The 14,740-nt window shown below is 44.9% G+C and overlaps 1 pseudogene; it reads left to right on the top strand.

The window, feature by feature from the left end:
- On the top strand, positions 2,498-3,696 carry Or55b3 (olfactory receptor family 55 subfamily B member 3; annotated as a pseudogene).

Raw genomic sequence — 14,740 nt, 5'->3', positions numbered from 1 at the left:
AGTCTTTTGCTGTGAAGATTATGCCTCTTTCTTTGGGAATCATGTGAAGTCAGCGTCTTCGTTTCTGCCCTTCTGTCTGTTCACGTGATGCCTACTCTTTACATTAATCCTTAAAGGACAGTTTAGCGTCATTGATCTTACCCCATTAGTCTGTAAGCTCATACACCTTGAAGCCTCCCCAGCAACCAAGTCTCCTCCAGTCTCTGCCTGTTTGCTCCTGGCTCTCCTCTGTCCTTGCCCCCTTACATCTTCTCTGTGCCTTGGGATGCTATCTCATGTCCACACTTCCATCCTCGTCCTCAGTCCCTCCTCTGAACTCTCCACTTGTATGTGAGTAGCTTAAACTACCCCAATGCCGTCATTAACTGCATCCTTTAGAACCTCAACCCAGTTCCTCCCTTTTCAGGGTTTGGCAACTCCAATATAATTGTTACAGCTTTAAAACCTTGAAACTACTGATCCTTCTCGCTGTGTGATTGATTTGGCTCTAGGAAGTTCTTATTTTTTTTTCTAAGTTCTTTCCTTGCCAGTTAAAGGGCAGCATCCCACCCACCCCCATCTCCTATCCCTTCCACAGGATCATTAATTATTCTGCTGACTGCCTCGGGTCCCCTGTGAAAGAAGTTCCTTATGGAATCCACCCAAGGAATGAATGCCAAGATACAAGACAGAAAAACAAAGCATAGATCATATGATAAGGACAAGACAACCTTGTCTGAGTCACAGAATCTAGGGGCAGCCTGCCAGGTTTTTCTCCCTTACACCCTCTGGCATATCTGGAAAGGAGGACTGATTGCCCAGTGTCTTCCTGGCTATTTCTCCCCAGGGTCCCTTTCCTTCCTTTCCTCTACCACTTCTTGCTGTGTCCCTATCTCACTGCCACCATCAGTCTTTCATGGCTCAACTATGCACATTTTTATCACTTCTCTGAAAAGGCTGTCTGGTCCTCACCCAACCCAAACAATGACAGATCTTCCAAAATCCGCTGCCCAAAGCTATGCTCTGGAATGTTCAAAAAGACATCCCAGGGTAAGGGAAGTTCCAAACCCACCCCCTCCTGAATTCTCTCTGGTGTGAGGGTTTGTTACAAGACAGTGCCTCGCCTGGTATCCAGAGGGAGTCTGTCATACCCAGGCAACACCGACTGAGAGGGAGGAGAACATTCCCAGACTGTCCCACAGCTCTCAAGGCTTCTCTGATCTTCATGGTTGATAGTGTTCCCGCAGTGAGGTGACTAGTTGCTAAGTATCCCTGGTCATACTTCAGATGCTAAAACCCAGCCAGACCTAGGCAAACCACAAAGGGGTGCAAATCCTGAGAAGAGAAGAGAGCACTCTGCAGTGACTACCCAGCTGCAGACCCAACCGGTCATGCATCAGCCGTGTGACGGAACTAGACTTTATCTCAGTAAAATGGAGATGTTTTTTAATTTCATTTTATTTTTAGACTGGGTCTCACTATGTAGCCCTGGCTGGCCTGTAGCTCACTCTGTAGGCCAGGTTAGTCTAAACCCACAGAGATCTGCTTCCTGAGTAATGGGGTCTAAAGGCATGTAACACAACAGTAATAAAAGTGACGATTGTTTTTACATTTTAGATTAATTTATTTATGCATATGAGTGTCTTGCTCACATGTATGTCTATGTGTTGTGTGGACACTTGGGGCCTGCAGAGCTCAGACGAGAGCTTTGTAGCTCTTGGAGCTACAGGCCGCTGTGAGCAATCATGTGGGCGCTGGCCGTTGAACCTGGGTCCTCTGTAAGAACAGCTAAGTGCTCTTAGCCACGGAGCCATGTCTCCAGTCCAGGCTCAGTTACCTTCTGAAAGCACTTGGAACATTTCCTGATGTACAATCACCATCAAGTAGGTCCTACCTACATGTACAGCCCCCTCCTGCTCCTCATCCATCCAACCCACGCAAAGCCTCAGGAAAGCTTGCGTGTCTGTCCATGTGGCTCTGTGCTTGGAGCTCTGGTGAACTCCTACTCTCCCTGGGCTCACACTGGTGAAGTAAGCCTCAAGGACAAGGCCAGGCTAGAGGGGCTATGAAAGGGACCCGACTATGTAGCCTGGTGCTTTTGGACCAAGAGAACCAGCTTTCTCAGCTACTTTCCTCTGTCCTAGCTCGTGTACCTAGAGCCCGGAGGCGAGGCCGCACTGTTCCTGGCTGGCTCCTTTCTCCCCAGTTTGAAGCCCTACTTGGGTCCTTCCCAGTCTCCTTGAAACAGAGATTCTTTATGTACTTTCTAACCAAAGGGTTTTTTCCCCTTGTTTTAGCTCTGAACATTGTTTTCCATCCTCTTATATACCACATCTAATATTGTGTTTTATATTTCTATAACATCCCAAAATAGTACCTTGTACATTTATATTTTACACAGGAAAGCCAGGAGCTCCCTGTGAACAAGGAATATCTTATTCATCCATGTAGCTCCCCAAACACCTGGCATTGTACATGTGTGCCCCAAAACAACATACACACAAACACACCACACACCAGGTGGATCTCCATCACGTGAGCCTCAGCCTCCTAAAATAAGCATTTTGTTCTAACAGCCCCTGATTCTCTCTCCTGGTGCCAGCCCAGGACCAAAGTCGATGGATGAGGCTGGAAATACCAGGATCTTCAACTTTTCCTACAGTAGCTTCCTCTTGGTGGGCTTCCCTGGTTTGCAAGAATGGCGAGCCCTCCTGGTCCTGCCTCTGACCTTTCTCTATGTGTCCATCATTTCTGCCAATGCCTTAGTCATTCATACAGTGGTGGCCCAGAGGAGTCTGCATCAGCCCATGTACGTGCTCATTGCTCTGCTCTTGGCTGTCAACATCTGTGCTTCCACAGCTGTAATGCCTAAAATGCTGGAAGGCTTTGTGCATTATGCTAATCCCATCTCACTCCATGGCTGCCTAGCGCAAATGTTCTTTATCTACTTTACACTCCTTCTGGACTACAATCTCCTGCTGGCCATGGCTCTAGATCGCTACGTGGCCATTTGCCACCCACTCCGCTACACTGACCTGATGACCTCACACTTATTGGGCCTGATGGCCACTTTTGTGCTAACACGGAGCCTAGGAGTGGCAGTGCCCCTAGTGGTACTAACTGCGAAAGCTCAATTCTGCAAGACGTCTGTCATAAGACACTTCACCTGCGAGTACATCGCACTGCTGAGCATAGCATGTGGAGACCTGACCTTCAACAACCGGTTAGGATTGGCTATGCGGTTGGTCACCGTGACTTTTGATCTGGCCTTATTGGGAACCTCCTATACCCGTATCATCTATGCTGCCTTCCGGATCTCTTCTGGGGGAGCCCGGGCCAAGGCCTTGCACACTTGTGGTTCCCACTTATTGGTCATCCTCACCATCTACCTTTCTGGTCTCTCAACTTCCATTGTCTTTCGAGTGGCCAAGACTGTGTCTCAAGATATCCAGAACCTTCTCAGTGCCATCTACCTGCTGCTCCCAGGAGCCTTGAATCCTCTCATTTATGGGGTGAGAACTAAGGAGATCCGGCAGCACATAGAGAAAATGTTCTGTGGGATGCACAGAGCACCCCAAGACATCAGAGAGAAGTCACAGATTGTGAGAGGGGAGAGGGAGTTACCAGGGTAAGAGGGTGTTTTCAACTTGAGAAGTTGGGGCTGTTCCCTGTGAGAACGAGAAGTGGACAGTCTGTACTGACAGGCTGGGTATGTCCTGAGCAGGTTACGGCTCAATGGCATCCTCTTGTTGCTGCTACGACTTGTTGAATTCTTAGAACATTCTGTAACTTACCTCCTCCCCTCCCCATAGAACTGCTTGTATTTATCCTTCTAAGTAAATTCATCTTTCTAATTCTTAAAAAAGCTCATACCATTTGAAGATAGCCACATCTTCACTAGGAAATACAGGGCAAGTCAAACAGACCATTATCTGCCCTGAACTCCTGTTTGAAGCAAATAAAGTTCAAGTCCTCCCTATGGCTGTCTCTCAAATGTAGCGGACGACTTGACATGAATTCCCAGGTGATCAATATGCCTGTCAGCCTTGAGGCTAATTCTAGAGTCCTATCAGTCCTGAAAGAAACAAGGGAAAGAAAGCCCTTGCCTAAGATTCCAAATTTAGCACAAGCACACAGACCCAGACAAGCCCGGATGTCATTCAGACCACACAAATAGGTCAAGTCATAGCCAGGAGCCTCAGTCTGAAGGATGGTCAGGCCAGATCTCCTCTAGGTTCTGGTCTCACACTCTTCATTTAGTTTCTATTGCTGAGGTAAGCACCACAATGAAAAGCAACCTGAGCAAGAAAAGGTTCATTGGCTCAGGGCCCAGTCCATCATAGAGGGAAGTCAGGGCAGGAACAAAAGCAGAAACCTAGGGACCACGGAGGAACACTACCTACTGGCTGGCTTTCCATGGCTTGCTCTGCTCACAACACCACCTTAGTGGACTGTGCGTCTCCCCTATCAATCATTAATCAAGAAAATGCCCAAAGACTTGCCTACGGGCCAATCTGATGAAGGCATTTTCTCAACTGAGCTTACCTCTTTCCGGATGGCCCTGACTTTCGTCAAGGTGACAAACACTTAGATCCAAAGACCAGAGTAGAGCCTGCCCTGTAGAGCCCCAAATGATCTCACACACAGGCTAGAACCCTGAGGTCTCCTTACACACACAGACAAGGTGCTGCTGCAGAGCCCGGATCAAAGAACTGATTAGGCCCTGGCCTGGGGATCTGGGTGTGACCCAAACCCACATTAGGCCATTCTTCCAGTGGCAGTGTCATCTAAGGGAGCATCACTTCCTCACCAGGTGTAGTGGCAATGTCTCAGGATCACTTGATCCACGGAGTTGAAGGCCAGCCTAAGCAACACAGTAAGACTCTGTATGTATAAAATAATAAAGTAACTCTGTTGCTTCCACAGCCTCCTGCCATCCATAAATACCCTTTAGTTAGGTCAGAAATGCTTCTGAATACTACACAGAACCACCTGCAAACCAAGCTGGACTTTTTTTTTCTCTTCCTCTGTTAATAGATCAAAGGAAACTCCCTAGGAAGCTAGAGGGGTGGGTTGGGAAAGCGAAGTCAGTGTAGCAGGAGCAGGGGTCATGGCTTGTGAATCATTTCCTGCAGCTTGTTGTGCCTTCAGTGCTTGCTCAAGTCCAATATGGCACATGCTCCTTCCACTGATGACAAAATGCTGTGCATACTCGAGTTATGGCTCGTCGAGTCAGACAACAGCCCACTCATGATATGTAATTCATGATAAATGGTAACTTGGTGGCCCAGAGCTAAGTGTCCAGTCTCTACGTAGGCTCACCGAGCAAGCCAAAAGCTGTTTCTCAAAGGAATATGCACCCAAAGAATACTAGGATTTTACCCCCAAATCCAGGTCCTCTGCTGCGGTTCACCTCCAGCATCCCGCCAAAGGCTGCAGTTAACCTGTCTGTCTCTGTGACTTCAGGATCATCTTTGGATTTGCTGGATACAGAGCCCAAAGAGAACAGCAGTTTGAACTGCATCCTGGATCTGTGGCAGTGCCTTTCCTTGCTCCTGGCACATTTAAAACAAACAGCTTCTCCAGTTACTCAGTAATCAGGTTAGGCCAGCGCATCTAAATGAGTATTTTGCCTCCCAAACCCAGAAGCCTATTTAGATGTTCTACCCTTTTCTAGATTATGAAAGAGGTCTGGTACAATTTATCCTCATATCACAGGATCCTGGGAAATTTCACTGATGTTGAAGGCCTCTGAATTTTTATCAGATTTATTTCCTGCCCATAGATGTCAAAGACCAGCTTTAGCGCCAGAGGGTAAACTGAGGCAGCCAGCAACTAGAGAAGTTAACTCTGTGAGGCTGACAAGAAAGATAAAATGAAAGGTAGAGTCCAATAACTTCATACACAAAAACATACATGTATACATACATACACATATACATGTATATACATACATAAATACATACATACATACATACATACATACATACATACATACATACCATTGATGGATGGAAGGAACAATGTTCCAGCCCCCATTCACACAAACCTTATAGACATATACACATTTACACATGGAATGGTTAGAGCAAAGCTCCAACAAGCAGGCTCCAAACATTTCACATAGACAGACAGACAGGCACAATTGGTAGATGGCGCAAACTCTAACGCACACCCAGATAAACTTTACATGTATACATACATACACACAGTTGATGGATGAAAGGAATAATGCTCCAACCCACCACATATACAACCTTACACATATACATAGTTGATGGATGCTCTAATCCTCATTCACACAAACTTCAAACACATACATACATACATACATACATACATACATACACACACATACACATACATACATGCATACACACATACACGTACTTACATACACATACATATATACATACATGCATGCATGCATACATACATACATACATACATACATACATACATACCATTGATGGATGGAAGGAACAATGTTCCAGCCCCCATTCACGAAAACCTTACACATACACAATTGTTGATGGATGGGAGAAACAGTGCTCCAGCCACCGTCCTTTATTCTTTCTTCCACAGCTTATATACCCCAGCAAAATCTTTCAAGCAGTATAAAATTACAATGTGATTACATTTTAGCTTTCTTCTAGTAAATGATTAGGAAAAATCAGTGTGTTCCCCAATACCTTTACAAGAAATAACGTTACAAAGTACAGATAAAGAAAATAAAGTATTCCCCAAAACTCACATACATTCCTAACTAAGCAGACTAAGAAAGAGCAAGCAAGCAACGCAGTTCTCTCAGCCTCTCTCACTGGCAGGCAGCAATTTGTGGTTACAAAGAAAGGAGTAATTACTTTATTATTCATCTTTGAAAGTAATCTTGTAAAAATCTTAAAAGAACCACAAATCTTTTATATAAGAATAAGTTATATCTATCTTAAATCCTCAAAATGCATATCTACTCATCAGCACTCTTAATAAATCGAATCAGAAAACTGAGGGCAAAAATGGATATGAGAAATCACTCCTCCCCAGTCCAGCCTCAGTGAGAGTCACGTCAGCCAGTGCTGCCATTGTTCTTGTTCCCTGACCATAAAGCATTCCTAGCTTAACTAATAAGAGGTGCCTTTCTGAACTTCAAACTGTTCCCTAAGATTTTCTACATCAGAAAGAGCCAATAGTAAAAACATTTCAGCCTCACTTCACTAACAACTTTATTTTTCCAAATGTTTTTAAGGGTGGTGGTCATTGCTGACAGTCTACATCTTTCCTAGTGCCCAGGCCTGTGGGGAGGTTCAGAGGAGACCTGGGAGGGGGCCAAAGAATGGGAGACAGGAGGCACAAAGAAGGAGAGCAAGTCTATATTCTGATCAAGCTCTCAAACTTCAATTAAAAGACAGTGGCTTATAAAGACAAGCAGGAGGGAAGGTCACCCAGGACCCAGGACCAATTTCACTATTGTCACCACCCTCCCTATAGCCGTAAGTTGCAGGTATAGACTGATAAGAGCAGACGGCTGGAGGCGGAAGCTGTAAAGCGGTGAGAACGGACAACTGGCTGGGTTTCCCAGTGTAAGTGGCTTTGACATTCCTGAAACATTCCTGAGACAGAGGTTGTGTAAGCAGGCGTGGCTCCCAGCGTCCTAGGGTGGTGATTGAAACATTAATCTGCTTCAGCAGCAAAGCCTGAAAGAGATCAAGCACTGGTACTCAGTACCAGAGACACTGCCCGGGGACTGGAAGCCCCCTTAGAGCTTTCGTAGGACCACATCAGCCCTACGTCCAGGAGGTCCCACTCACAAAAACACGGAAATGGAAAATGATGCAATAAACAAGAGGTTTAATGATCCAGTACACTGAGGTGGCCCCGTAATCGGGACAGAGGCGACCCCGAAGAACAAAGGCCCAACACCCTTTATACTGTTTCAGGGTACAGGCTCTAGGTTACCGCATGCGTTGGTTACTTCTCATTGGTGGGGCCTATTACCTTTTGAATTCATTGGAGGCCACCTATTGTCCTTTGAATTCATTGGAGGCCCTTGGTTGGGAAATATCTTTGGCACCCAGAGGGGTGGTGAAGGATCCCTGCTAAGGGTGGTTAGCTCATTTCCTGGAACAGGGTGTCATCCTGAATTCCACCTGCTGTTTGCCTAAGGCAGCCTTTGTCCTTAAGTTCGAATCTTACACTTGCATATAATTCTTAGATTAAGAGGGCAGCAAGCAGAACAGAACTCCATACCAGCATGAAGTCCTCAGGACACGTGGTCCTCAGAGTCATGCCACAGTGAGGCTCACCCATTGTGACTGTGGTAACCCGTGGGCTGCATTCCATTTGTCCTTCCTCCTGCACAGCCCTCGGCACATAGACATGCCAATAAGTCTAAAACAGTCTGCCTCTTCCTCATAAATTACAAATACCACTCTGATCTGCAATATCATGTCTTGTAGAAGGAAAAGCTGACTGAAGTCCCTTGGGAACTAAATTATGACATAGAGCTGATGAATCTATACACTTAAAATAAGATGAAGGTGTTGAGGTTTGGTCTTTTATTACTGTTTATTGTAATGCTAAGTGCTGGCCTCCAAGATTTGGAGTCTGCACACAGCCCAAGGGTCCCCGCTCCCAGTTAATTCTGATTGGTAAGTAAAGATGCCAGCAGCCAATAGCTGGGGAGAAGAGAGACAGGTGGGTTTTAAGTTTCCCTGACACAAGGCAGGAGGAGAGGGGTTCTTACTTTCACCATGGGAAAGTAAGAACGTGCAGGAGGGAGGAGAGCTGCCATGGGCATAGAGAAGCAGGAGAACCACCATGGGCTAGGAGCTCAGAGAACGTGGTCCAGAGGACTGCCTAATTGGAGCCCAGATGAAGGAGAATGAACTTGGGTTATGGAAAGAAGGGTTATGGAGGGTAGGCAGCTGCCCAGCTGCTACACGGCTTAAGACATATTAAAAATATAAGGGTGTGTACAAAGCTCAAGTCTGAGTGGATCAAGGACCTCCACATCAAACCAGATACACTCAAACTAATAGAAGAAAAAGTGGGGAAGAATCTGGAACACATGGGCACTGGAGAAAATTTCCTGAACAAAACCTTTCCAATTGCTTTCCTTTCCAATGGCTTATGCTCTAAGATCAAGAATCGACAAATGGGATCTCACAAAACTGCAAAGCTTCTGTAAGGCAAAGGACACTGTTGTTAGGACAAAATGGCAACCAACAGATTAGGAAAAGATCTTTACCAATCCTACAACAGATAGAGGGCTTATATCCAAAATATACAAAGGACTCAAGAAGTTAGACTGCAGGGAGACAAATAACCCTACTAAAAACAGGGGTCAGAACAAAGAATTCACACCTGAGGAATGCCAAATGGCTGGGAATCACCTAAAGAAATGTTCAATATCTTTAGTCATAAGGGAAATGCAAATCAAAACAACCCTGAGATTCCACCTCACACCAGTCAGAATGGCTAAGATCAAAAACTCAGGCAACAAGGGACTAAGCCACTACCTAAAGACTATACATGGACTGACCCTGGACTCTGACCCCATAGGTAGCAATGAATATCCTAGTAAGAGCACCAGTGGAAGGGGAAGCCCTGGGTCCTGCTAAGACTGAACCCCCAGTGAACTAGTCTATGGGGGGAGGGCGGCAATGGGGGGAGGGTTGGGAGGGGAACACCCATAAGGAAGGGGAGGGGGGAGGGGGATGTTTGCCCGGAAACCGGGAAAGGGAATAACACTCGAAATGTATATAAGAAATACTCAAGTTAATAAAAAAAAAAAAAAAAAAAACTCAGGCAACAGCAGATGCTGGCAATGATGTGGAGAAAGAGGAACACTCCTCCATTGTTGGTGGGATTGCAGACTGGTACAACCATTCTGGAAATCAGTCTGGAGGTTCCTCAGAAAATTGAACATTGCACTACCTGAGAACCCAGCTATACCTCTCTTGGGCATATACCCAAAAGATGCCCCAACATATAAAAAAGACACGTGCTCCACTATGTTTATCACAGCCTTATTTATAATAGCCAGAAGCTGGAAAGAACCCAGATGCCCTTCAACAGAGGAATGGATACAGAAAATGTGGTACATCTACACAATGGAATATTACTCAGCTATCCAAAACAATGACTTTATGAAATCTATAGGCAAATGAATGGAACTGGAAAATATCATTCTGAGTGAGGTAACCCAATCACAGAAAAACACACATGGTATGCACTTATTGATAAGTGGCTATTAGCCCAAATACTCGAATTACCCTAGATGCATAGAACACATGAAACTCAAGAAGGATAACCAAAATGTGAATGTTTCACTCCTTCTTTAAAAGGGGAACAAGAATACCCTTGGGAGGGAATAGGGAGGCAAAGTTTAGAGCAGGGACTGAAGGAACAGCCATCAGAGTCTGCCTCACATGTGGCCCATACATATACAGTCACCAAACTAGATAAGATGGATGAAGCAAAGAAGTGCAGGCTGACAGGAACCAGATGTAGATCTCTCCTGAGAGACACAGACAGAATACAGCAAATACATAGGCGAATGCCAGCAGCAAACCACTGAACTGAGAACAGGACCCCCGTTGAAGGAATCAGAGAAAGGACTGAAAGAGCTTGAAGGTGCTTGAGACCCCATATGAACAACAATGCCAACCAACCAGAGCTTCCAGGGACTAAGCCACTACCTAAAGACTATACATGGACTGACCCTGGGCTCCAACTGCATAGGTAGCAATGAATAGCCTAGTAAGGGAACCAGTGGAAGGGGAAGCCCTTGGTCCTGCCAAGAATGAACCCCCAGTGAATGTGATTCTTGGGGGAGGTCAATAATGGGGGGAGGATGGGGAGGGGAATACCCATAGAGAAGGGGAGGAGGAGGAGCTGGGGGGATGTTGGCATGGAAACCGGGAAAGGTAATAATTGAAATGTAAATAAGAAATACCCAACTTAATAAAGATGGAGAAAAAAAATAAGGGTGTGTGTGTGTGTGTGTGTGTGTGTGTGTGTGTGAACATAAATGGTAAAAGGTGAGAAGAACCCCGTGCCGGGATTCTTAAAATATTTATTACTACAGGCTGAAGAGATGGCTCGGTTGTTAAGAGCCCTTATAGGAGACCCAAGTTGAGTTTCAGCACTCACATCACATGGCTAACAACCAACTATTAGCCCAGCTCAAGATCAGCCTGTGACCTGATGGCTTCATCTGGCCTCCATCCATGTGCACACACAGACACCGACACACGTGCCTACACGTAGTTCTGTAAAAACCTTAAGGCTGAGCATGTCGGTGCATGCGTTTGATCCTAGCACTTGAGAGGCAAAGGCAGGATTTTAAGCCAGCCTGATCATAGAAGTTCAGGGACAGCCAGGACAACATAGAGACCCTGTTTAACAAAAGTAATTTATAATAACCAATAAAATATTCTAAAAGGACAATGAAAATATGTTGCTGCTCTTGTCAGGTAAAGCAAACATGGATCCAGTAGCCTTTACTGAGAGCAAAGAGGGAAGACATTCGTCTTCAAATCAGTAACAGTTTACCAGGAGATAATTCGTTCAAGCAAAAACTAAAAACTAAAAATAAATCAACTGACTGGAGTCAGCACCCAGTTTAACATAGTCATCCATTGCATTCTCTTGGTTTTTACACAGGCCGATTAGGGTGAGTTGAATAGATGTAGAATTCATCAAACTGATGGTGACGCTAATCTCCCAGGATGCAATTGACTTTGCTTTACTGCCTTCTGAGTGGCTAACACTTGCTCATCCGTCCTCATTCAATAGCCATAGGACGAGGCAGAGACTCTGCACGCTGCAGTGTGTGCTACAATCATGCATCCTAGAACTGCATAACCACTGGACGGTTTCCTGGGAACTCTTCCCAGACTCTGAGACAAGACGCAGCTGACAGCATGATGACCTGACCTCCATAAGCCTAGATCTATAGACCACAGACCATATAGACCATGATGATGCTGTGGGCTACCTGATGTTAGTGGCAGTTTAAAGCTAAAGTCCAGTGATCTCTGAAATGATTATTTCCTTTTCCCAGTGTACAACACTGCCAAGGTCCAGCCTCAGCTTGGTCCGTGTTCCTGAGAAAAGGGGTGTTTGAGAGCAAAACAACTCAAAGTCAAATCGTGGGTCCAAGCTGGCGGCGTCTGTTCCGCTGAGATGGTTTTCCAGACTGCATTGTCTGAGATTATCATTCTGACTACACCTAGACCCAGGCTGGTCCTGAACGCAGGAATCTGCCCACATTTGTAAGCATAAACAAACAAAACTTAGCTGGGTGAGATCTTGCCTAGTGATTATGACTCCCTAAATCTTTCTCTCCTTCCTTAGTATCTTCCTGACTAGCTGGTCCGTAGTGCAGCTGCCTCTGTCCTTTAGATCTGTGAAGACCCTTATACAATCATATTGCATCCTTGTATTTTTTACGTAGCTGAGAAATAGATTTTCAAATTCGTGTTTTTAGAGTTCTTTTCCACTGCCTAAAGGGCTGTCCTGAAGGTCCCAGCATTTACCATTTTGCTGAGACATTAGCCACACCCTGCTTCCCTGACTCATGCTGTCTCTGATTACCATAAGTCATTAACAGGGAGGACATTCCTTGAAGGAACATGAAACTACGGACATTATTACACAAACAAGCCTTATGCCCAGCAGCCATCAACACTCATGGAGACCCATGCCTGCTGGCCCTACCACAGCCATGCACATCACTCTGTAAAAGGAAAGGAGGAAAGATTTAACTCAAGGGAATGTGGTCTCCCCTTCCTTCATTCAAAGACTCTGGACCCATAAATGTGACTAAACCTGGAAAGTGGGTGAGTAGGTTATAACACTTGCTTTCCATATTTTTGATAAAGATTATGTATTTGAGGAATTTCCTGGTCTTGTAGACTAACTTGCTTCGTTAAACCTGAGTCTTTTTTTTCCCCTTTAATAATCACTCTGCTCCCCCCCTCCCCTACCCTCTTTCTGGAACTGATAATCAATCTCCTGCTTTGCATAATGGTTACATTCTATAATGATTACAGGATTTGAATTAGACTGTTTCCTTGGCTCCAAGCTCTTCTGCTCATACAGGCCAAATGAAAAGCGGCTCTCCCATCACTTTAGTTTCTTGGAACTCCCTAATTAACTGGCCCAAACATAGATCTCTACAGACAAACAGCAGGCGGTGGCCTTGCCTCTGCGGTCCTTTATGGTAACCAGGCATACTTAGCCTATGGGGGTGGCTAGGACAGCTCTAGAACTTCAAGGAAACATTTACCCAGCCACAATACAAGTATGTGCTAATGAAACAGAGACTTCAGTGACCACACACAGTTAAGGCCTTCCACACAATAAACAAAACAGAAAAGCTCGAGAATCTGATCTGCAGATGGACTCATTACAAGTCAGTCTCAATTCTCAGTACCAAAACCCACAAGGCATGCCAGTTACAGAGCACAGGCGGAAACTTCCTCTGGCCTAACATCGCTCTGCCTCAGCTAGAGATGTAGCTCTGTAGGCAGAGGGCAAGGATCTGAGTGTGGCCCCAGCACTGTATAAGCCAGCTGTTGTGGCACACACCACATCTCATCCTCGGGAGCCATAGGCAGGAAGGTCAGACTCAAGGTTACCCTCAGCTCCTTAGGAAGTCTGAGGCCAGCTAAGCTTCATGAGACTACAGTCCCAGAGCAAAACAAAACAAAACAGCTGTCTTAAACAGACTAAAAGCCACTGGAAAACATGGACGAGTAAATGAAGCCCATTACTAACATCAGACCACCAACACAGATAAAAATGACTTTAAAGAACACATCAAATTTAGGAGCTTAGCTGAGGTGAAATATTCAGTAGAGGAATTAAACAGCAGGCCTGACCAAGAATCAACAAAATTAAAAATCAAAATTACTGAGTGTAGGGAGCAGAAGATGGAGAGGGGACAACACAAAAGGCCATACACAGCCATTACGTGAAGCAGGAGATTCATTTTGAGTTGGGGGGTGGGGGGCAGATTATTAAAGGAAAAAAAATGGCCAAAAACTCAGGTTTAATGAAACAAGACCAGGAAATTCCCCACTCAACCACATAAGGGCTTTATCAGAAATATGAAAAGCATATTAAGGGTGTGAAGACAGAGTGAAGCCTTTAAGTACTTTTATAGAAATATAATGGTACTGTCAATATAGTTCCTCAAAGTCAAACACGAATCATACAGTCCAGCAATTCTTTGCTGTATAGAACCACCAAACCTAAAAGCAGGAATCCAATAGATGTTTGTACACCAATGTTCCTGGCAGCCATTACCCTCCCTATCTAAAAGGAGGAGACAACCAAGTTTCATTACAGATGACAGGATGGATACAATGTGGTGCACATACATGGAGGGACAGTGTATCACACTGTGATGTATCTAGAGATCATGTAAGACATACAAGGACAAAACTGCACTCTCTGTATGCGGTCCTGTAATACATATTCATAAAGATGTAAGTAAGAGTAGTTATGAGTTGAGTCTCTATTTGGAATGATGGAATGTTCTGGAAATGACTTGGATGAGATTACACAACAGTGTGAATGGACTAAAGGCCACAGAATCAAATTATAAATGAATGAAACTGTCAATCTTATATTAATGAGATTTCATCCTGGGGCCAGGAAGGGCATGTCTAATGTCTAAGTAATGTCTTTAAAGTTCTGTCTCTCAACGGAAAATGTTTTATTCTAAATTGGCTTTTGTGATAATGGATGA

This window comes from Rattus norvegicus, chromosome 1, assembly GCF_021556685.1.
Source record: "Rattus norvegicus strain SHRSP/BbbUtx chromosome 1, alternate assembly SHRSP_T2T, whole genome shotgun sequence".
NCBI lineage: Eukaryota > Metazoa > Chordata > Mammalia > Rodentia > Muridae > Rattus > Rattus norvegicus.
This window is presented reverse-complemented; position numbering and strand designations above follow the sequence as displayed.